At 36.9% G+C, this 22,298-nt stretch overlaps 1 protein-coding gene across 6 annotated transcripts in view; it reads left to right on the top strand.

Annotated features, from left to right (window-relative positions):
• LOC124638744 (stress-activated protein kinase JNK) overlaps positions 1-22,298 on the top strand; it is a 101,325-nt gene that overhangs the window by 16,992 nt on the left and 62,035 nt on the right. The window contains exon 1 of one of the 6 annotated variants that reach the window (XR_006985396.1): positions 7,561-7,673. The exons of 4 other annotated variants lie outside the window; for them this stretch is intronic. The gene's annotated coding sequence lies outside the window, so the exon portion shown is untranslated. Of the gene's footprint in view, positions 1-7,560; positions 7,674-15,730; positions 15,757-22,298 lie in introns of those variants that run through there. One more of the 6 variants, XR_006985398.1, reaches the window with a different exon arrangement.

The raw sequence follows: 22,298 nt of genomic DNA, 5'->3' as shown, positions 1-22,298 counted from the left end.
AAATGTCAAATATAATCTCAAGATTGTTATCAGACGCTCAAGTGTACCTATAAATATACCGATCAGAAATACATCAAGTCGACATTTCCTAATACAAGGTCAAAATGTCTAACGTAAAATTAATCGAACCCTATTTTGAAGATATATAGTAGAATCGTTCAGAAAATAATCCTCGCCCAAATCATTTAGTATGCAATTTCACGGTGGCGTCTATTTTCTTGATCATAAGAATATTCTAGAACGCTAGATATATTCAGGCGATTGTATAAGAGTCATATTTCTCATTCGTATCCGTTGTACCCGATAATGAATCTGAAATATCCGCTGTTCACATATATTCTGCGGGTTATTGGATTTTCCAAATGGTTATGTGGGATTGGGTTACGTCTCGGCTCTTCGTATCGGCTTGAATAGTTTCAAATCGACTGAAGAATATGGCTAAAGTGTTTGTCAGATATGTTGTGTAATATGATCCATATTTTTTGAAATTATGAGGTGAAAATACTTGCTATTTTTCCCATTGGGATAAGGATACCAAACGTGCCCCTATATCAACTGTGGGTGCCCCTATATCTCAAGTCAAGGATTTTAGGAAAAATGAAATAATGTCCTGAAGAGTTTCTGAGACAAGATAGCACGTATCATTAGACCTAGTAAAACAACAGATGGCCATTGTTGCCATTACTGCTTATTAAGTAAGTCCTGTCTTTTATATTATGCTAGGTAACAAATTGATAAAAGTTCGGAAGGTTATGATAACATAATGACACTATAATACTAGTACTTTGAACACGTTAACTGTCAAAGTTAGTTCATTAGTAACTATGTAGCTGCTGGCGGGTACTCGAAGAACATCTCAAGGACCAACTTCAGCTATCCGCGGCTTACTACTAGTGTCCTAAGTTTTTGGATCATAGTTTTTGACACCTTAAGAGCTAATAGAGCATGTACTTATTTGATTCGATTTTCACTTTACCTTTTCTCCTCAAACATCTTATATAGAGGCCTTTTCCTTCTACGTCAAAATGTAATTCCCTAAAATCCTAAACGTTTCGACGAAATAATTCTAAATAAGTGGCGCGATAATTGCAGATTCTTATTACAAAGGAGATTATATTGTGAAAATCAACAGGCTGTTACAAACCGAGATTATGATTATTAAGGTCTTCCTCAACTTCTCAAGTGTCTATCCTGTCGAAACGTTATTTATAAACAAATCTTTCTGGAAAATTCCGTTTAACTTAATTTGCCGGCAAATCCCTTCTAATTCAGACATCTTGTGAATAAAAAGATTGACTGCTAGTTGCCTTAAGGTAGATTCAATTATACCGGGTGGACACTTCACCTCGGCTACTGATAAAAATAAAATACTCAAAAGCCAGGCGGCCTCTTTGAACCCGTCTAATGTGAAAGAACTTTACAAGTTTTGTGTTTGTGAAGCAGGAATTATGCCTTATGGTGTTCCTAATAAGTGTCATATTCGTGTGTAGGAAGGAACATAGTAATGGCCAGATATTTGCCGCAGTGGACTGGAAGTTTCGCTGGTCGTCCGGCCGTAAAACTGTAAAACTTCAGGGCTTTGAAGTCGGTGCGACAGTTGAAAATTGAACTATTTTTAAATAGCCGGAAGATTGCTTTACTTTTACCGGAGCCTCTTGCAAGATTGAATTGCTGTTCCTTGTGTTTGCGTACATTTTATTCAAGGTACATTGGAGTGATTGGTTTAGTTTTTATCAGTGTTATAGGACTTTTGCACAAATCTTTAGTCGAACTTGTCACTGCTGAATGCTGATGCATTTAATGCTACAAAAGTACAAACACTCAAAAAAAAAATTGGATGTCGTTATAAGTCATGTGTACAACCACAACGTTTGTTCAATAAAATGTCTAAATAAATGAAGTTACGATCTGTGTGTCCGGTTGTGCAGAACAATGAGTAAATTTACAACGCTTTGTGGACGCTTCATTGAGATTACCGTCATCTTTATCTGTCTGCTCCTCCGAGATGTCAACGAAGCTCAAGGCTTTTTTATGCCACTTCATCTTCTTTTCTTATCTGCTTGACGAAAAAGACATTTGTTTTGATGATATGGTTATTTTTATTTAGGTAAGTACGCCGAAAGTGCGTCATATCGAAGCAGCACAAGTTCACCTAGCTTTGGCCTTTTTTGTCCAGAAATTTAATCAAACTTGTAAGCCGCTATCCAAATACAAGAAACTTCAACAAATGAAAAGTAATTACAATTCTAATTTGTTTGAACCTCATCCAAAATGAATCTCGAAATTGTGCGCAACGTTCAAAACGGACGGATTTATTTATTGAAATAGAAGTGGGTATTTGGCGACAGGTGGCGCTCCAGGCACTTTGAACAAAAACGCTAATGGCCGGTTACCTCAGTATTTTATTGGATTTCCGTCGTCGAGAGCAAATATTGAAAGGTTAAGGGCTGCATCCTCCTAAAAGATTGTTGCTCTAACTTTATTTACGACGCTTGCAAAATTGAAACAACCTGGAGATATAATCCCTTCCGTCCTCCGTAATGTGGATTTTATGGCACAGATGATCGCCTTGTTTCGGAGCTGCTTGTAAATGCGTGTTGGAAGACTCGCTGTGTTTTCTACATTATGTATTTACGCGTTGTATGAATGGGTAGGGCGGCAAACTTGGTGTGAAGTGTATTGATTGATGCGGTAAACTTTCCGGCGTGTGGGCGTGAGAGAACGAGCCCTGGTGTTATTAATGAAACAAGGTGAAAATTTAAGGTTTGTCTGTGTTTTTCTGTACTTATGTATAAAAGAGTTCATCCCTAACGATGTTAGAATCCTCGCAGAAGGCGTATGTAACTCCGTGATAGGGCAGTTCGATGGTGCGCTCAGAACTCGTGGCAGTAACGCGAGCCATCATTTATCTTGCGCTGAGCCCGACTGCAATGTTTCAGCCGTCGCTCCGACGACTTCATCGCTTCCAACTGATCATTTATCACCGGATAACTTTGATTTTGAAAACTTTTAGACTTTCATCTGAATTGTAACCTTTTGTCTTAGGCATTCACCTTCTAGACCTTTTTCTAAGGTTGTCTGTAAAGCCCCCAGTACACATTGGCCTGTGTTGGGCCAAGCTTTGCAATGCACGAATGTAGGCCACGATCAAATGGTGTTTACACATTGGCGCATGGCTCATTCCTGCCTGGCAAACCACTTGCGATGGACGTCGAGGTAGTTACGGCTACGGCTGTTTATTTGTACACTACTATATATATTTATATTATACTACACTACTATATATATTTATATTATACTACACTACTATATTTACTACTATATTTATTTTTACACGCAACACAAAAGTGTACTTTATCCTCAGCGGTCGGTGACGAACTAAACATTGGCCGAATGTGTAAACACCACTCGCCAAGCTGGGCCACGATTCCTTTGATGTGTGCCCAAAAAACCGACAACTCGCCGAATGCGCGCCAACCTTGACAAATGTCCGCCAACCTGCACCAATACCCCGTGTACACATTGGTGATGGCGTGAATTGGCCGCACTTGGGCCAACGTGTACTGGGGCCTTAAGAAATTGAGTTTAGCGATTAGTCCTATTGTACTGCTGTAAAGCTCACATTATTCTCTGAGTCAGCAAAACTGCAAGTCCAACATACTTCTGGTAAAATAACTGATAAAAAAATAAATATATCTGATAAATAAGTATATCTAGGTTTTAAACGCTCGCTAATTGCTGGCTTTAATTTTTAATTCGACAGCTATCAGGACCACATCAAAATGTATCAATACAATTCGTGTACCAGTTACAAAGGAGTCGCAACTACAGTCAATGTGCAGTAACTGCAACCCATTTGAATATTGAAAGCAGTCTGTTTGCCTGAATTCGAGAGAACTGTTTCGGATTTCCCCACGGTATTGTCCGTTCGTTACAATAATATCTCGCCGAAATTCCTGCTTCGCTTCCGAAGTTTCACGCAAAGTTTGATGACTCAGTCAATTAGGATAATCGGTTCAGTGTCGTATACTAGTATATTTATAGACTAGATAAAGGCTTGGTCGGCGTTCAACATTAAATAGGCAATTCTAGGTAATGTCCTAAAACTTTTGCTTAACTAGGCTCAGCTTTGCCGCGACCACCAATAGCTATCCACCCTTATAGAAAAGCATTTTTTTTTTCAAATCTATTTGTGAACGTTCTTGTGAATTTAATTTATTAGTGAATTGGCTGACACGTTAGAAAAATATTGCTTTGTTAAAGGCAGACACACAAGTCTACCTGCTTCTTCGTGTATCTAGCTATTTATAACTTTGCAAAATCTTAGGCGATCGTTCGACTGAGTCAACCGAACGTACGTCCCTATTTGAATGTCCCTAACAGAGGGTACGAATAATAAAATAAGTCTAGCGGTTTTTTCGCGTTTTCTCCCCGCCCCGGTGAGGGCGAGCGATGTTTTATCACGGGAGATGCTGAAAATCCAATTTCTCCCGGGGCCTATTCACAAACTGGCCAGCGCCAAACCGATGACGGTGAAGGGCCTAATATGTTGGTCATCAATATTTTCCGTTCAGTTTTACGACAATAGACCTCTCCTTGATAACATTGATTTCTTTTTATAGCTCCAGTATTTCTGTATGTCTCTAGTTTATTACAAAATGAATCCGCCGCTTATCATAACGTTGTTAAACAAAAATGTGAACATTATTACTTTGCCGGTTCTCATGAATACCGAGTACAACTTGGTATGAATTTTCACAGCTTTATATTATGAGAGAAGGTTTTAAATCCGAGATAGAACAATTTTCGTTTCCCCAAATAATTTCATTCAAAGAGAGTGTCGACATTTTGAACAAAGCTTGCCTTGTAATTTGGTTAAGTAACGTTCAGTTTCTTCTTTTTGCTCATTTCTCTATACAATGCCTGTACCCTGAAGAATATCTTGGATAAGCATTGTTCATAAATACGCCGTGTTGTTTCTTAGTGTTAAGCATTTCAATGGTTAACCGAACTATGTGTTTTTGTGCATAACGATCAAGCAGATACTAAACTAGTACTAGTGGTACATATTTCTTTTTTTCGGTAACCATAGCATCCATTCATAACAAAGTGCTAATTGTAAATAAAGATCAAAGTCAAAATTTCCTTTCACCTAAAAATGAACGCGAGCCAAAGAGCTCATACACTCTGTTTTTCTTTAATTTCGGTGTTAGCATGCAAACTCAATTTACCTATTAAGATGACACGAGTATTATGACGTGGGAATTTCTTCCTTATTCTCCTTGTTACTCTGGGGGTTTGTTTTATTTAGAGAAATTGCTTTTATAACTTCTTAAAATTACCTTCGAAGCATTGTCTGCAATGGTTCTTGATGATACCCGTTTGTAATACTACATATATCTATAGTAGTTTTATGCTTTTCAGACTTTGTACGAGTATAGTATACAAAAACCATTTTCTTCAAAGCATAAATCTTGTTGAAATTCAAGATACATCAGCAAGTTATACGTATCGCTACTGTGTAGGGATAATGTCCTCTGATAACCTCACTCAGGAAGGGATAACTGTCCAAAGGTCCATAAATAACGCGCCGGCTTCGGGACCAGTCGCCATTTATACGAGAATGTAACGCGTCCGTTTTGTCAAGACGATTCTAACATTTTTGTAAGGCTTACCTGTCGTGGCCAGCAAATATTTTTCATGAACACCAAATAGACCATTTTCGATCCTTGATCTCTTTTATCTCGGCTTATTTAGGAAATTTCTATAATCACTCTCTGACTTAGCGAAGTATTTTCCCATTCAAAGTTGTGCCAATATTTTTTTATAAGTTAAATAATAAAGAGGCTGTTAACAAAGGGCTTTTGTTTTCAAATATTTATGAGGTATGTCCTCAATTTATTAATTTCCTTTATAAAGGCTCTCTCAATTTTCACACCACGGGTATCGATGACTTAATTAAAATCCCGAATGTATTGAAATCATATTGAACACGCATACCTACACCTCCAACATATTGCCGCTGTAAAAACTAATTAACTTATCCTCTCAAAACTCCCTGCGTGCTTTATTACTTCCCAATCTAAGACCATAGTATCCACGACTGCCAAATGTTCTTTTCCCAAAGAATTTACCTGTAAAACCATCATCAACATAAAGTATTATGTACCAACTGAAAGGATTACTTACCGTATGTATCTACATATACGTTGTTGGAAGTATATAACAGTACCATTTGTTGTACATAAACAATGTACGGGACGTGTTTACGTTTGTTATGTACGCCGAGACATTAATAGAACGACTTGTCAGGTTTCTCTTATTGTATTTACTTGAAGATAACGTTTACTGTGCCACGTTCAGATCTGCTAATTATACAACACTTAAGATATTTATGGAGTGTCCTATTTCTGAGGAACACTTAATTTAGACCAGTTTTTTGTGACACCGCGTTACAACAAATCGTAACTAGGGTTTGGATGTAGTAGTTTTTCATATTTGCGAAAATAACATTTAACATCCCTTATTTCTCGAGGCAGACTATCTTCATATAACTAACTAGCCGTTTTCCCGCGGTTTCACCCGCATCCCGTGGTAACTACTGCCCGTACCGGGATAAAATATAGCCTATGTTACTCGTGGATAATGTAGCTTTCGAATGGTGAAGGAATTTTTAAAAACTGTCCAGTAGTTTTTGAGCCTATTCATTACAACCAAACAAACAAACAAAGTTTTCCTCTTTATAATATTAGTATAGATTAGTATAGAAGTATAGACAATATAATCATTTATACTTAATAGAACTTGGAAGTTCAAGTCGGCTAAACATTGTTGCCCCTATGCGTTAGGAACTCTCATGTCCACAAACACTGCTTTTACATTCCCATCGGACACCATAATTTGACGGTAATGTTCTATTCTAAACTTGGCTGGGCAGACTTGGTCCCGCAGTTTCCTCGATAACTAAATCCATTAGGTCCTACCCTGGCCTATATCGTAAGTGTAGTTAGAGCTTTTTGGGTCAATGAGGGCTTCCGTAAGCCATCTGAGGAATATATCGACTGGCCTATCATAATGTTTTCCGTGCCCGCGTCTAGAGATTGGTGTTCTAAGTTAGACTAGTGTAGGTATAAAGATTTCAGTAAGTATTGTAATGGATTGGTAGAGATTAACTCTTTATTTTGTGACTAATTGACAAATGCGTTTAATGAATGACAGTAATTTACTAATTATAACAACTCCGTTGGTAAAGTTCAAAGATTTGTTTTGACAGCAGTTTTGATAAACAGAAACATTAATTAGAAATCATCAACTACTTAATTACGGCCTAAAACTTAAGACCTTATCGAAACCTTTCAAAGAGGTAGAAAGTTAGTGTTGAACTTAAAACGAAAGTTGCGCGCAATGTCGTATCTTCAGTTTAGTCTTTGGCTCGGAAAACTTGGAACGGGGTTAGGTTATGGCGCGCAGGGCGGGGGCGGGGCGCGCCGCGGCAGTTCGCTCGCGTCACCGGCCCCTGCCTGACGCACCCTCCGAACTGCGAACACAGAACGTTTCCACACGCGTGCCGAAACAGTGAACTATCCTGTGCTAAACTGTGAAATATCTGAGAAATACCAGTGTGTGTAAAACATTTTAGACTATCTTTTACTTCATCGGTCCACACATTATCGGTGAGTTTTGACAATCTAAGGTTTGCGGCGTGCTCGGCGTGTTTGGCGGTCGATAGATGGCGCTGCTTCCGCCCGTATTGCAGTTGTAATGGTTTTGTAACTTTTCAGTAGAAAAAATAGTTTATTATGTAACTTTTGGAGGTAAGTCAGGGCGCATTAGGTGCGTATGTAGTGTAGACTTTGTAATAGATAGTGTCTGAAGTACGGACTTTAGCAAGGTAAGGTTGGGTTAATTAAAATTACCGGCAATTAGTTTTCAGTGATCATTATTCAAAGGAGTTTCGCAAATTAACATTTTAACTGCATCTGGAAGAGTCATCGGCCACACAAAACATGTTTTACTTGTTTAGACAATTTTTGGAAACTGAAGACTAAAGCATAACGTAGCGTTTCAAACTCATATCGCAAGAAAATCCTAATCGAGTTTGCTTTCAATAGTTTTTGTAAATTTATATTCAAGAGACGTTCGTAGATAGTTCATTAAATCGCGATGAATGCGAAGCGGGTACATCAACACTAGCATTAAAAATAACTCTATAGAAACACCGTCACTTGTCAACGTCAAGTTTCGCTGCAAGCCTGTTTCATTTTAATTGCTTCACATTTTTCGTAATTAATCCGTTCTTTATGCTGTAGAACAGGATAATGAATGAATAAATCTGGTGTTCTCTGGGTACTTGGTTGCGATAGGGAAATTTTTAAATGGCATATTGTATTTGGATAATTTGGCCCGACATATGAGAAAAAGACAAAGCAGATCTCAAAGATACGGGCTCATTCGGGACAGAAAAGCAAAAAGCTCATTGGTTCGTTTGTGGTGGACATAAAAAAATCCCTAAACCATTATCAATTTATAGATACTGAAAAAGTATGTTAATCACGTTACTATGTGGATGGTTTTTTGAATGCAACACAAAGTAGTAAAAGCTTGTAATAAGCATAACATGCCGAATAACGAGCTACTTCCGACTGGAACAGCTATAAAACTGTTGGGGGTGCTAACTGGCGCTGACACTAAACTAATATCGTCAGTTCAGGCTTTGTTGGGCCTACAAATTGCCTCTTTAAAGATGTTTTAAAAACGCTCGAACATCACTTAATGAGGGGGACAGTTTAACGATCGGATATATCAATTACTTGCAAAATAACCTACCTTTGAGAGTAAACCTTCCGCTTTTAAAACACGTTACATAGACAAAGCCAAACGAAAAGGCTTTTAGATTTGAAATATTTTAAATTTCGTTTCTTTCAGGGGGGACGGGTATCGGGCAGTTGCTGTATCCCTACTTACATTCTGACCTAAAACGCTCCGTTTCAAACACAGTATTTAAAAATCGCGTCCAATCAGTCCGGACAAAGGGCGGCTGCTACCCTCGTTAAGGTCCCCTCCTAAACTGTGCCATTAACCTTGTTTAGGTGTCACCCCGGCCCTGCATTCCGCAACTATGTTTACCTTTTAGGGATTTGCAGATCTGCACGCCAAATTGACTTACATGAGCAGATACTCAGACCTGCTTAATGTTTTGAAAATCCCCTCGCTGGGTCTAGGAATTCGAGTCGAGTAAATTCCCTTTGGGTTCTATTTTGTAAAAGTCGGAACAAAATAGCGTTTGGAGAACAAGGAATGGTTTTAGAAGGAATTAGTCAAGAATTTTAAGAGCGCACTTGTTTTTAAGTGTACTTAGATAAAGTTTAGCTGAGAAATACTGGAGAGCGAGTAAAACACAAGTTTTACGTCTTCAGTTCTAGCAGCAGATGGCCGAGACACGATGACCGCCCGCTTCTTGTCCCAGCACTATGATTAATTACTTTCCACATAAAACGGCTGGCCCAAATGGTTTTTGTTTTAAAGAGAGCCCTTGATATTGAGGTTGATCCCTTCGGTTTGGACATGTATTTATTGTAAACTCGGCTCGCCAATGTCACCACACGAGCCATTTATAATAAGTTAGTTTACCACTATGTTTTAACTAAGCCTAAAGTAGCCTTGAGCTAGAAACCACGATCGAAGTTGCTTTAATAACATATTTGTCAAGTTTATGACGTCAAATTGTTACATAAAACAACTCTTTAGCCCATAGTTATGTAATTGAATATCTGGCCATTTTCCAAGCGTGGCCATAATTTCTCTTGGGGAAAAGCTGTTTCTATGTGAAGGCCTATCACATTCCCGATGTTACGTAATCACTTAAAGCTTTGAACATTTAGAGGTATAAAAAACATCGTCAACATACGCATTGACGTAATTTAACGTTTAGTATAAATATCAATTCACCATTTCGTTCATAAATAAAGTAGGTACAAAAAGTCGTGAGATTCGTACTAAGTAGCTAAAAATAAACTGCTTAGTACCCAGTTCTAGTTCTTAGAAAGTAAGGTCGGAAGGCAACAGCGCCGAGTTACTAGCCATTTATAAATATTTAACTTCTGATACTACGACGATAGAAGCTGTCGGTATTATAATTGAAATTAATTTAACAGTTTTAATCAAAATAAAGTACAACATTGTGGATAAGCACAGAGATGAGAATGAACACCTCTGGGCGTTTATTTTACCTGCCTATGGTGAATGACTTGCCGTGCCTCTTAACCATTTTAATTTTCATAAAAGCTTCCTTAAGATTTTGATCGTGTCTCGGAAATTTTCCACGGATTTTTGCAACGAGTGTCGGGTGGTGTTCTTGCCTTTTTAAAAGGATCAAGATTCTTTTTTGTTTTCTGCTTTGGCTTTGCACCTTTTTTCTTGTAGCCTTTTCTGTCACCATTTTCAACAACTACTAATAAGACTTCCGAATATTGTGTGTCGGTATTTTTGAAAGTTATAGAGTGCGTTATACTAAAATGCCTTCACGTTTTGGCGCGAAGATGTTCTAATTGGCGCCGAGAATATCTAGGCTTTTGTCTAATGTGCTGCGGACATTCCGAGGTTATATGCCAAGGACAGGCCATCGGCATTCCACCGCAGACTCGTTGCTAATGGAGATGTGTGCTATATTTCTTCGAGTTTCTTTTATTGGCAGGGAAGTTGTTTCGTATAAATGCGTCACTAGATTGCTGTAAGATATTTGGTTGGCAACAAGGTTTCACTGTTGAAGTAACATTAGAATATTCTCTCGAATTATTTTTTTTTATATGTACTGAAAAATAATTACTTTTTTCCACGGGTGTTGGCACTTCACCATTTTAAAATGAATCTTTGTTTTTCCTTCCATCTTTTTGCAGCGTAGCAAAAAGTGCATATTCCGGATGCTTGTATTGATCAAATGGTTCCTTTTGAAGTTACCGACCACTCAATGATCGAGATACGTTCGTTTGATCTGGCCACTGCACTATATTGACAGGAAACTCAGTTTTATACGCTTTCAGGTTTTAATTTTCATTTGGTTGTTCATTTTCCACAGTTTGTTGATCGAATATTGAGATGAAATATCTCGCTTTTGGAATAATTGGTAAATAACTCTCATAAGTAATTCGCCATAGAGCCAAGTATAGCTTGATATTGACGAGGCAGTAATTATGTGACCGGCTATTTTTGGGAGCTGGTTAACCTTCCCCTATTTGAGGGTAGTTAGTGCGCAAACATCCGACATCATGTAGGTGGATTGTTCACCGATGTTTATCAGCTGTGTGGGCGAATATTCACAGTAATAAGGCGAATATAAATAACTGAAATATGTACTGTTGCGAACATTACATAACGTGAAATATTTTTGTTTATATTTTATACTGGCAACACCTTTGCCATAGGACAAAGGGCAGACAAACATTTCCAAAATTCAGGTGTTTATTTTGCAACTAAAATTGTGAAGTGCAAATATGATTTTAGCATGTAGTTTATGTTGCGAGGCTGGCAACACTGCCTAGGGGTATATAAACAGGTGTAGCTTGCTCAGTGATGTGTGCTTGTTTGCTTTGCAGCTTATGTTATATTTATTGTTGATAGATTAGCTGTGATGCCTGTGACGTGTAGGTGTAACATTAGTATGTTACTCGTGATTTGGTATTTATCACTGTTTATTTATTTATTTATTTATTGCAAAAATGTATACAGTTACAGAAATACATCCTTATCCTAGGTATACGTTACCCAGGATAAGGATGTATTTCTGTAACTGCATATTACATGTGCCGACTTCCCACGGTTATACAAGCAAAGCATTAGGGAATCAAAATTCTTAGTTCCTAACCTGGTTTAATTTCTAACTTCAAATCTTATCCATGTCGGCCATTTAGCTTATTTAGTAATTTCTAGGAAAATTCATTCATTATCAGCATTACATAAGCAATTCAATTATGTTTTGCCACATTATTCTCCCTGAAACCTCCCTGAATAATACCTGAAATACACATCACATGTTTCGAGAACTTTCCACGAAATAAGGATGTTTCCCTGTATTGTTGTTTTCTGTAGTTATCAATGACAAAAGGGACGCTCCCTAAGGGCTGGCCCACGCACAGGAAAATAAGAAGATTGATAATGAGATTTAGCCATCGTTATTATATTGTCAACAGCCTTATTTTTAGCCAGCGTTTCTATAAGAGGTACAGGTTCATTTCAAGTATTTTTATTAGGAGAATCTTCAGCGCTGTATAATGGAATATCATTAATTTAAAAAACGGGGAACATGGGGTCATTGGTATTTCATTTACATGAGTTTTTTTTAATAGAGTTTTCCATGGCATTGTTTCTGTGTCTTAAATCAATTATATGTATGAGTGATTTTATAAGGATACAGTTTTTTTTTGATGATGATCTTATTGACAGATAAAACAAGTATGGCCACTTTTTCTCTAAGATGCAGCAACAATGTCTAGAAGTATCCTATTAACAATTTCAGTCTACGTAAAGTTCGGCTACCAGTTTAACACTCAAGCAGTTTCCAACAGCACACAACTTGCAACGAAGCCTGCATATAAAATAAATCTGAACGTAACAACGAGGTTGCATACAATGTTTGCCTGTTTACCTGACACGGCACAGACACGGTCGGAGGGAGTGTCCACAAGACGTGTCGTTAACGTGTTACCGGCCAATATGTTTATTGTTAGCATCCACTATGTTGTTAGAAAGGTGAAATATGAGGGCTGTTTTAAAGTGGGTGTAGCTGGTTTATTTTGGGGTGTTTTGTATTAAATTTATTAAGTAGTAGAATATATAAATTGGTACTCAAGCGGTAACTTAGAGCGCATTGTGAAGGCAAAATATGTAATAACAAAATTACTATTAATAGCGTTAATTAGTCGAAGCTAGCTCCTCTATATCCCATTGTAGTGTCAAAAGCTAAATAAACACTGCAGATTATTCCGCAACGATTTATCTGTTGTCTCCTTCTCTCTTCCCTATTGCAAACACCGAGCAGGACAAAAACCCGTGTCGCATAGATCGATGAGAAAATTATACGGCTGGGCTAACCTATCCCATGTTCTATGGTAATCGTTCCCCATTTTTATTTTATCTTTGACATATTAGATACCTGCAGAATGGTTAAAATTCTATAGAAGGTTAAAAGTTTTAGTTTGAATTGGTTCATTGTTGTTTTCTAACAATCATTATAAAAATTTTCATTGAATTCATAGTTTTAGAATCTATTTGCTTTGTCATCCGTTATCAAATGTATTAAACAAAAACAATAATTGTTTACTAATGTATATGCTTTCCTACAAATGTCATCAATTTCTTCCTTATGTGTAGGTGGACATTCACAGTGACGCAATATAGAACGGCTGTCGTTTATTTGTGACGGTAGTGGGTTCGATATCCGCATTCCACACAATTGAATTCATGACATAACGTCGGTCTTGCCGGAACCGTGTCGGCTCCGAAACATGCGGAAACCGGAGCTGAACCGGCGACGTTTAGTCCTGGTCGAACGCCTTTTATACTGATTTCAATCCATGTCCAATGGTGTTTGATATTTTTGTATGCATTTGTTACTGAAACCTATGTGATGTGAGACTGTATAACAGCTGACATGTGACAGAGATATAAGTTTAGTTTCATCTATTGAATGACTAAAACTTTACCGTAGCGAGAGCCAGATCATCTCGATGTGCACACTGCGGGCATTTGTGTTTAACATATAAGCTGTCGTTTTCAACACGTGCTTACTCGTTTTCTATAAAGTACTTTCACAACAAACAAACTCTTATAGTACTTAGTAATTTTAGAAAGCATCAAGACCGAAGCGTTAATATAAACTCATACATTTTAACACTACCCTCAGCAACCGAAGCTAAAACTAAGTTGTGCTAAACAAAGCTCAGACTTGCAGCAAGTTGTATGTATGTTGGTCAAGCGTGAGTCGTGACGCGGCCTTATTTCATTAGTGCGGCTGCCTGCACTCACAACTCGATTAGTTCGGCTTCAGACGCTTTCAGATCAAACGAAACTTCTTCTATTTGTGAATCACGTTCCTAATACTCTCATTTATATGGACGTTAGTCTGTACTGTGAATTAGATTAGTCTGCAATTTATTAATAGTACACAGGTACGTAAGTCGTTGAAAAAGTAAAAATTATTCGCAAATTACTTATCCAGCTTAAAGAGATTTATACAGTCTTTAACCCAGATTAAGTGCCGTAAGTACGGTGAGACCTAAGTCAGCTAATCCAGTACATACCACATAAAACACAGTTAATCTCTCCGCGTCCTGAAGTTCAGTGTGACGTGTAATTACTACTTATTCCTGAAACATTACCGTTTGATTACTGCAAACCTTTTAAACCTGGTTAACGATGGAGTGTTTGAGGTGGAAAGTAGTCGTTACTATTTTTATACATAGAGTACTGGAAGAACAGGAGATAGTGGGAGAAAGATCTAGAGAGAGGACTTCCTTAAGTTCAATTATTAAACTACCAAAAATGACATAGCAGGCACGTTGTATGTTTAAATAGTAGTCAACAATCCCTGCCGGGCCCCTCAGGACCGAAGCCATGGTTGGAATGGTTCGAAAGACTCAACTCGACCCTGATACTCCAGAAAGAATAGAGGTGAACTAAAAGCTGAAAACTTACTAAAATCCTGATCATACCAGTAGGAAGGTCATCTGATGATTCCTATCACCAAAAATAAGACGTGGATATTGCGAGTGGATTCATAAGTTGGTTATGTAGTTTTCATTTCTGTCCACTGTTGCAAATATATTGTCCTCCCATGTGAAACTTTAAGATTTTCTATCAAAGTTCTTATACCTACAACATATTGAAGTACGGAACCCCTTACATCAATATCGCATTAGTGCGTAATAGTGACGAGTTATCGGCAAGTCATTGCCGGCGCTCTCGTGTCGATGAACTCGACTCATTAATTATAACTAGAGGTGATGTTACACTACCTTGTTATTTTGTAAGGCCAATACCAGGGGTTTTAACCTATGTTTTTTCTTAGATAACCAAGGAGGGTGTAGGAATTAACCGTCTATAAATTAAGGTGAAAATTTTAAGGCTAGAAAAATGGATGATCAATGTCTTGTCTCTTATTGAGCACATGTTTTGGCGTAGATATGATTTATTTACTTCCTCATATATTATTTTGCTATTGCTATAAATCAAAAAATCCCAAGTGTTAATGCTATTGACGTTTTGCGTTAAATGTATGTCTATCACACTTGTGGACTTAAAATAGTTCTGGAATAATCGATGATCAAACGGGATGTAAGTAATTAAAACTTTCTGGTCCAAGTTAAATTCCCTATTATAAACTGCAGTAGTTAACGGTCGTGGAAGCGATAGCTCTTTACATACGCTAACCGTGTTTGCTGCAAAGCAGCCTGTTGACGCGTTTGCCTTTTGCTTCCAAGGAAATTCACTATGTGAGAGAATGGGGTACGTAGAAATATGGCTGGCTTGTTGGCTGTATATAAAATTTACGAATAATAGATGTATGAGCATCTGGTGTACTCTAGACTATCTTTTCCAAAGCTAGCCTTATTGACTGAGCTACGTTTAAAGTGCTATATTTTTTTGTATGTATTTGCGAAAAATGCGTTTTACTGTTGTGATTTTGTGGTGTTGTAATATTAACCCAGTTTCTTTGTCTTTTCAGGTAAGCACCAACTTCTAAACTTGACACTCACTATACAAGTAAGACCTGAAACTTTATTTCCTCACCCAAAATGTTAAACACGTAAGTTAGTATTTGTCGCACGAACGACTACGGAATTATGACAAAGTTCGTAGCGGTCGCTACGATGACACGTAGCACTTTGCTACGCCGTAGTTTTTCGTAGCAAGTTTAATGTTCGCTGAGAGCTTTGTCGTAGATTTGCAGTTAGTTTAAGGTGAATGCAACATGTATTATGAAGTGTGAAACCTACATAGGTATTTTATGAACGAAAAATAACCGAGTTTTAATATAAAACATTTTTGGGAAATCAAATTAAATTAATATTTACGTACTGAAATTCTGCAATATGATATGAATTCCGCGTAATTACGAGCAAATAGGCGAACATTTTCACGTAATTACTGAATATAAAATTTGTTTCACTTTCAGTTATTTATTGAACGTTAAATTCTTAATTAGTTATTGGTGGTAATTATTAATAATTTGGAACTCGTGGAAACATTATTGTATTTAATTCAATTGTTATAAAGGAGATTGGGCAAGAATATATGAGATTTGGTCCAAATGTCCACCACGAACGAGACCTATATAATTAAATAGTCCACTTAATTTAGAGTAACTTTTACTAAGAAAGTTAAAAAAAAACAATGCCAAAAAAAAGTTAGAGCCAAAAATGTATTCTTTATTTTCGGTAGTTTTTGTATGTTATCATTATTATTTTTTATTTTATTCCACTTCCATTTCCGCACTTTATCTAAAACTAAGATGAGTAAGACACATTTGTATATAAATAGCCCATATTTTTTGCCCGATGGATGTACGAATCACTAACCAATTGAGGCGCCAGAAGTGCTTGAATATACTCAGCGGTTCCTGGATCTAAGAAAGTTCGATGTAACTGGTGGTGTCTTCTTTGTAATAATTAACAATTCTATTTTGTCAGAAGTTACAGAAAGTACGAAAATCGAACATCACGAAAAGTAATTGAAAAAATTAAATTGAAAAATCTATAAAATATTGTATTTGATTTTGGTATAACTTTTTTCTGGCATTATATTTTTTTTTACTTTCATAACAAAAAATGTTCTACATTTAACGGGCTATCTAGCCATATAGGTCTCGTTCGTGGTGGATATTTGGACCGGAATCGCCCATTGTCCTTTTATTCATGAAAGGTCAGTGACTTCATTGTAGGTGTCATTTACAGAAGCTTTCGCTGTAAGTTTGATTGTAAAAGCTGATCTTTTATGTTCGCAGTAAATTATCTTTTATGGTGGATTCAGGGTTGGCAGCTAGAAATCTTTACCAAACTTTTTAATGAAAGTTATTTCTGTATAACTTTATTAGCTGTCACAGTTTTAAAATCTGTATACATATGCGGAATGGTATGTTGTAAGCGGTAATATTTCATGATGAATTTATTTATATAACCTAAAAATAGTTCTAAATCTGAATGTGAGTCGTGGAATGTATTCTTTTGTTAAATACCCACACTTTTCCAGAAATAGAACACCAGGACAATATTCTCGTTACAAAATAGAACCTCTGTCCTCGAATTCCGTTTATAGAAATGTACAAAATAATTTTCCGAGCAAAATTAAACTTTATTGAAATCATTCAGGCGTACCAATTGGCGAGATATTTCAGCGATTTTCATTTTCAGATTACTAGCTTCTTTATAAGTAATCGGACGAAAAAAAAAACAATGGTCGCTGTCCGAAGAATGAATTTTTGGGAATGTTTCCATTCTTGTGTTCGATTGTAAACAAAGCGATTTGGTAAATGAGTTTTGGGGCATTCCTACCCCCACTTCAGATACACAATCTCTTGAGATGGTGAGCCTGTTCTTCAGTGTTGCGATTTTGTTTGGTAAACAGGCTCTATTTATTACTTTTGTAAGAAGTTGTTGGTCACTGATTTATGTTATCGTGGCATGGCAAGAGAAACTATGTTTTTTTGGACAAACCAAAAACCGGTTCGGGTAACGATAAAGGTGCCTTTTCATAATGTCCAGTTTTTTTTATTAATAAGATTGAAGAATCTGCACCCTTCTAAACTAAGTCTTTGCAATCAAGTATAATTAGTTTACGCAATTATAAATAGCTGATGCTTCCTAAAAAATGTACACAGTATCTTATATTTATGTGGTTTGATTAGGTTGGAAAAGCCAATTAACTTCGTGAGGATCATAAATATTAATAATGAGAAAATTATTATTGAGGTAGAAGATAGTACTACAAATGTTCCCACTACTTTCGCCAGTTCCCGTCAGCCCTATGAGCGGCAGTGTTTACGAACCGCTTTAGAACACATTAAGTTGATGGTCGCGCACGAATGACGGGCTTCATATTACAGCCGCTCCACTGCGCAGTCGATGCACAAACTATACTTAGTCTTATAGCCTTATTTATACATGTTAATTTACGTAGACAATGTAGCTAAAAGGAATGTGACCCGTGAGATGATAGATAGAAGAATATGGAAGAAAAACAAAAACACAAATAATATTGGGGTGACCTATGTAAGAGGTAAACAGATGACCATTTATTTTACATATGATCTAGATTCTTAAAGAAAAGAGATAGCTAAACATGAATTTTCTCGTTTCTGATAGCTACATTCAACATCCTGCGCGTGAATAATTATCTCATTTATTATATACCGTGTGCACCTGTCTGAATATCTGAATAGGCAGTTTAACAGATATTCTAACTACTCTAAATCGTTTTGATTCATGATTCTTTCTATAGCCGTTCTTATAGTGCATAACTATTAGGGCAGGTGCATTAGAACTCACCGTAATGGATAGTCAGCTGTCTAGCAGTGATTAATGGCGGGATTCCATGTCAATGGTAAAATGTACGTTTGTCTGTCGAGACTCCTAAATTATAGCAGCTTTTACATTAACGTGATTTAAGGACTATACTTTGTACACTAGGTGTTGTCCCTTGGTTGGTCATATTTTAGTAAAGATTGAAACCAGGTTTTGTCCCTTGGTTGGCTAAAATATTTGTTGGATTTGTTTTTTTTTGAGATTCATTAATCACTTTAACAATATTTTGTTACGGAAATACTTGCGCTATAGCGACACTAACTTTTCGTCTGACGAAATACAATTCACATATAACAAAGAATGTAGACGATGGAACGTAAAAAACTCATGAAAGCGTTGTGTCGCCAAAGTTCGCTCGCATAGCTATACAAAGTTGCATTTCATTTCAGCGTCAACGTTTGATTTATCGGCGGCAAAGTTTCACGTTATTGGACCATCAATAATTCATTTTTTTTGCATACGTTGGAATATATTTCTCGATTCTATTGCCTACAGCTTACCCTTACTCAATAAATGTAACATTTTATTCTTAAAAGTTAATTTATTCCAATACTCTGTAAAAGAATTTAAATAAAAGACGGCAAGACCTAAGTGCTCTCCGCTCCGAAATAAAGTTTTAATAAATAAAAACCGTTTAAGCTCACTCGAGACTATTTCAGGCGTGAAAACAGTTCAGTTTGTCATTCACCTTTGTACGCAGACACATTAAATGGAATAAATAGTTAATGTTGTAATTAAGTAAGTTTAATGACAATAAGTTGAGTGTGTACTAAATTACCTTGTGGCTGTTTCTTTGTAGGTAGAAAGTGGTGATCTGATGGTTAGAGGATGAGAATTGTGGTTATTTTATGATAATTGTGTAAGTTAAGTGACAATGAGGCCGTCTGGTTGGCGAGTTCGTGTGCCCAACTATTAGCGAATAAAAACACGTTTAAATTTTGTGCTTTTTGGCCGCATTTTGATTTACTTTATCTGTCTGTAGTTTCAAAATAATGGAGTTATATTTTCTGTAGCAAAGTTTTTGATTGTACCTAGTATTATACCGGATATTTTATTCGTATAGTATCCTAAAATAGAACTAGCTCTATCCTTAACAGCCACACGTCGGCAAATTCAGCACCCTTGTAAAATAAACCCTAGTATACAAGGCATGATCGATAGCACCGTTCCGTCAGCGCTCCTCGGAATATAATATTCGAAGCTCCGGCAAATATTTGCGCGGTACTCCTACCGAAACTTAATAACCGACACACAGGATTCTTCTAAGCTCTGTTCTGATCTTGTTTTATTTTTATACCATATTTTTTGGCAGTTATGAAGTCGTCAGGGCAGGTTTTTTTTTAGTTATATGCTGTGTTCGGAGATTAGTTTCTTATATGAAGAGGTGAATGGTGAATTTTTAGACCCTTGTTTAATATAACACAGGTCAACACGAATTTTGAGTCTGCGTTCTGTACCTCTGATTTTGATTACTTATGTTTAACTAATTAAAGAAAAAATATTATTATCTAGTAAAGTTTGCTTTTGTAGTTACTAAAACGAAATATATTTTTTTATGGAAAAGCTCTATTTTTTAATTTCAATTATATGTAAAAGGAAAACAGTTTTGAATTCATATATTTTTATTGACTTTAATTATACAAGACGGCATATGGAAACCCACAAATACAAAAAATAATACAAAAAAGACTTTAAAAATGAACAGACTTGGTTTTTCTTCTGTGCAAGTTGGAACTTTTTCGTATGAGCTACCAAATGTAGTTACCCATCATGTTTTCATTATATTGTCCTCGTCGTGTTAACGCTTTTCAAAGTTCACTACAGCTTGGTGGAAACGTTCCCCTTGCTCTTCTGAATATGCACCTAAGTTGTCCTTAAAGATCGGGGCCCAGCAGGGCCAAGGCCTGCCGGGGCTGCGGGTTGTTTGAAAGAGATACCGCGGCCCTGGTACACAAAAGGCCTATGACGGAACACGACGGTTTTTAGTCAGTAAGAGTCTGACACTCCCTCTCCGCTGCTAACCCACAGCGGGAGGGGTCATTTGATGATTTTTGACGTCGTTAAAAAAAAGAAAAAAAAGTTGTCCTTAAAGATATCCAAATGAGGATGTAACATGTGGACTTTCAAAGACATTCTGCAACCCATAACTTTGAAGTTGTGAAGCATATCAGTAATAAGCTCAGGGTAAATTAAAATAAGCTTCATAGGCTTCACAAAGGCTCCTATTTGACGACAAACAATTTTTTTTGGCTCTCACTTTAATGAATTCGCCACAAATAAAACAAAAAGAGTCCATGCGTTTTTTGCAATTTTTGGAAGACATATTAGGCCTCATGACACATAAAATACGTTATTCCTTAGCAAAGCGCACATGGATACTGTCGTTGACAGTTTGTCACTCCCGATTTACACCCACAGCCCCCCCCCACCCCTCTCCTGTATCTTATATGCAACGGCTCCTGAAAAAAACTGCTAAAACACTATTATATTCGTTTTACATTGTTTAAAGGTACAAAAGCATACTTTATTTATTATAAATAGAGTTACTGCTTTTTTTTTCGATGTATACAATCAGAAAATAATCACTAAATAACAGACTCAAAGAAAAATATTTTTTTTTGTTGACTTGTGTAATTAAACGTAGATGGCCATTCACAGAGAAGAGGTTAAGTCAAGTAGCTAGACTTTTTAGTCTGAATTAAAGGCCCTAAGTCTTTGTCCAAGTGTATTACAGCAAATATTTGCAAAACAAATACTAACTACCATACCAGTATCTTGTACAGCAATCAAAGTCAGCAATAGCTTTAAAACACCGATCAATACTTGCAGCACGAAACAATAAAATACCACGGCATTGAACATGACAACTGCGATTTTCTATCATTATTTCAATGCCACAAAATATAACTGGGAGGCAGACTGAACCGCAGTAAACAAACAAACCATGCCGGTTAAAAGTAACCCTCGGTGCCGCCGTTACCTCGCCTCAGTCAATGAAGTGTAAGTCTACCCTCAGATCGCTCCCTCTGCCCTCGGGAGGGTTGTCGTCGAATTAGTGCTGTTCCCGCTGAAGGGAGCGCTCATACGTAAAATATTGTTATTAGCCAATATGTTCTGGTAGGCTACCTGAATACTCCTGTTTTTGGGGGGTTCCGATAGTTAGTCATGTCTGTTTGGAGGGTAGAATCACAAACACATTTGTGAGTGAATTAGTTTGTTTTTGCTGAGAGGTTCTGATGCTTGAGTCATCTTCGAAGCACTTTCCCTGAAGGAAATATAAATTTGTCTATACCGACGGTTTTATATAGTGTCCGGAACATAAAAGCCAATCCGGAACATAATTTGACATGCGTAAATATCGTGTTTTCCGAAAACGCATTTTTTTTTGCATGTGATGGTCTAGAAATCTTCACTACTTACTTGTACCCCAGCGTCTTGATAAAATGTCAGAAGTTACGTTCGCAGCAAATGCCAGGCTATAATATTTATAAAATAAAAGCAGCTGCCAAAGTTCACAAAGGACTCCTAATTAAACGCGCACGTGTGTGTTTTGCAACGCACTGATCAAAGAGAACCGACTTCTTCTAAAAATAACTATTTTACATGAAATACTAAAATAACGATGTAAATTAATATCAATAAGACGAGTAAAGGGGAAAGTATGTGTTCACTATCTTTCTTATGTTCTCATTTGGTAAATGTCTTGAAATCTCTAAGACGTGTGTG

This window comes from Helicoverpa zea, chromosome 18 (assembly GCF_022581195.2).
Source record: "Helicoverpa zea isolate HzStark_Cry1AcR chromosome 18, ilHelZeax1.1, whole genome shotgun sequence".
In the NCBI taxonomy this organism is placed as follows: Eukaryota; Metazoa; Arthropoda; class Insecta; order Lepidoptera; family Noctuidae; genus Helicoverpa; species Helicoverpa zea.
This window is presented reverse-complemented; position numbering and strand designations above follow the sequence as displayed.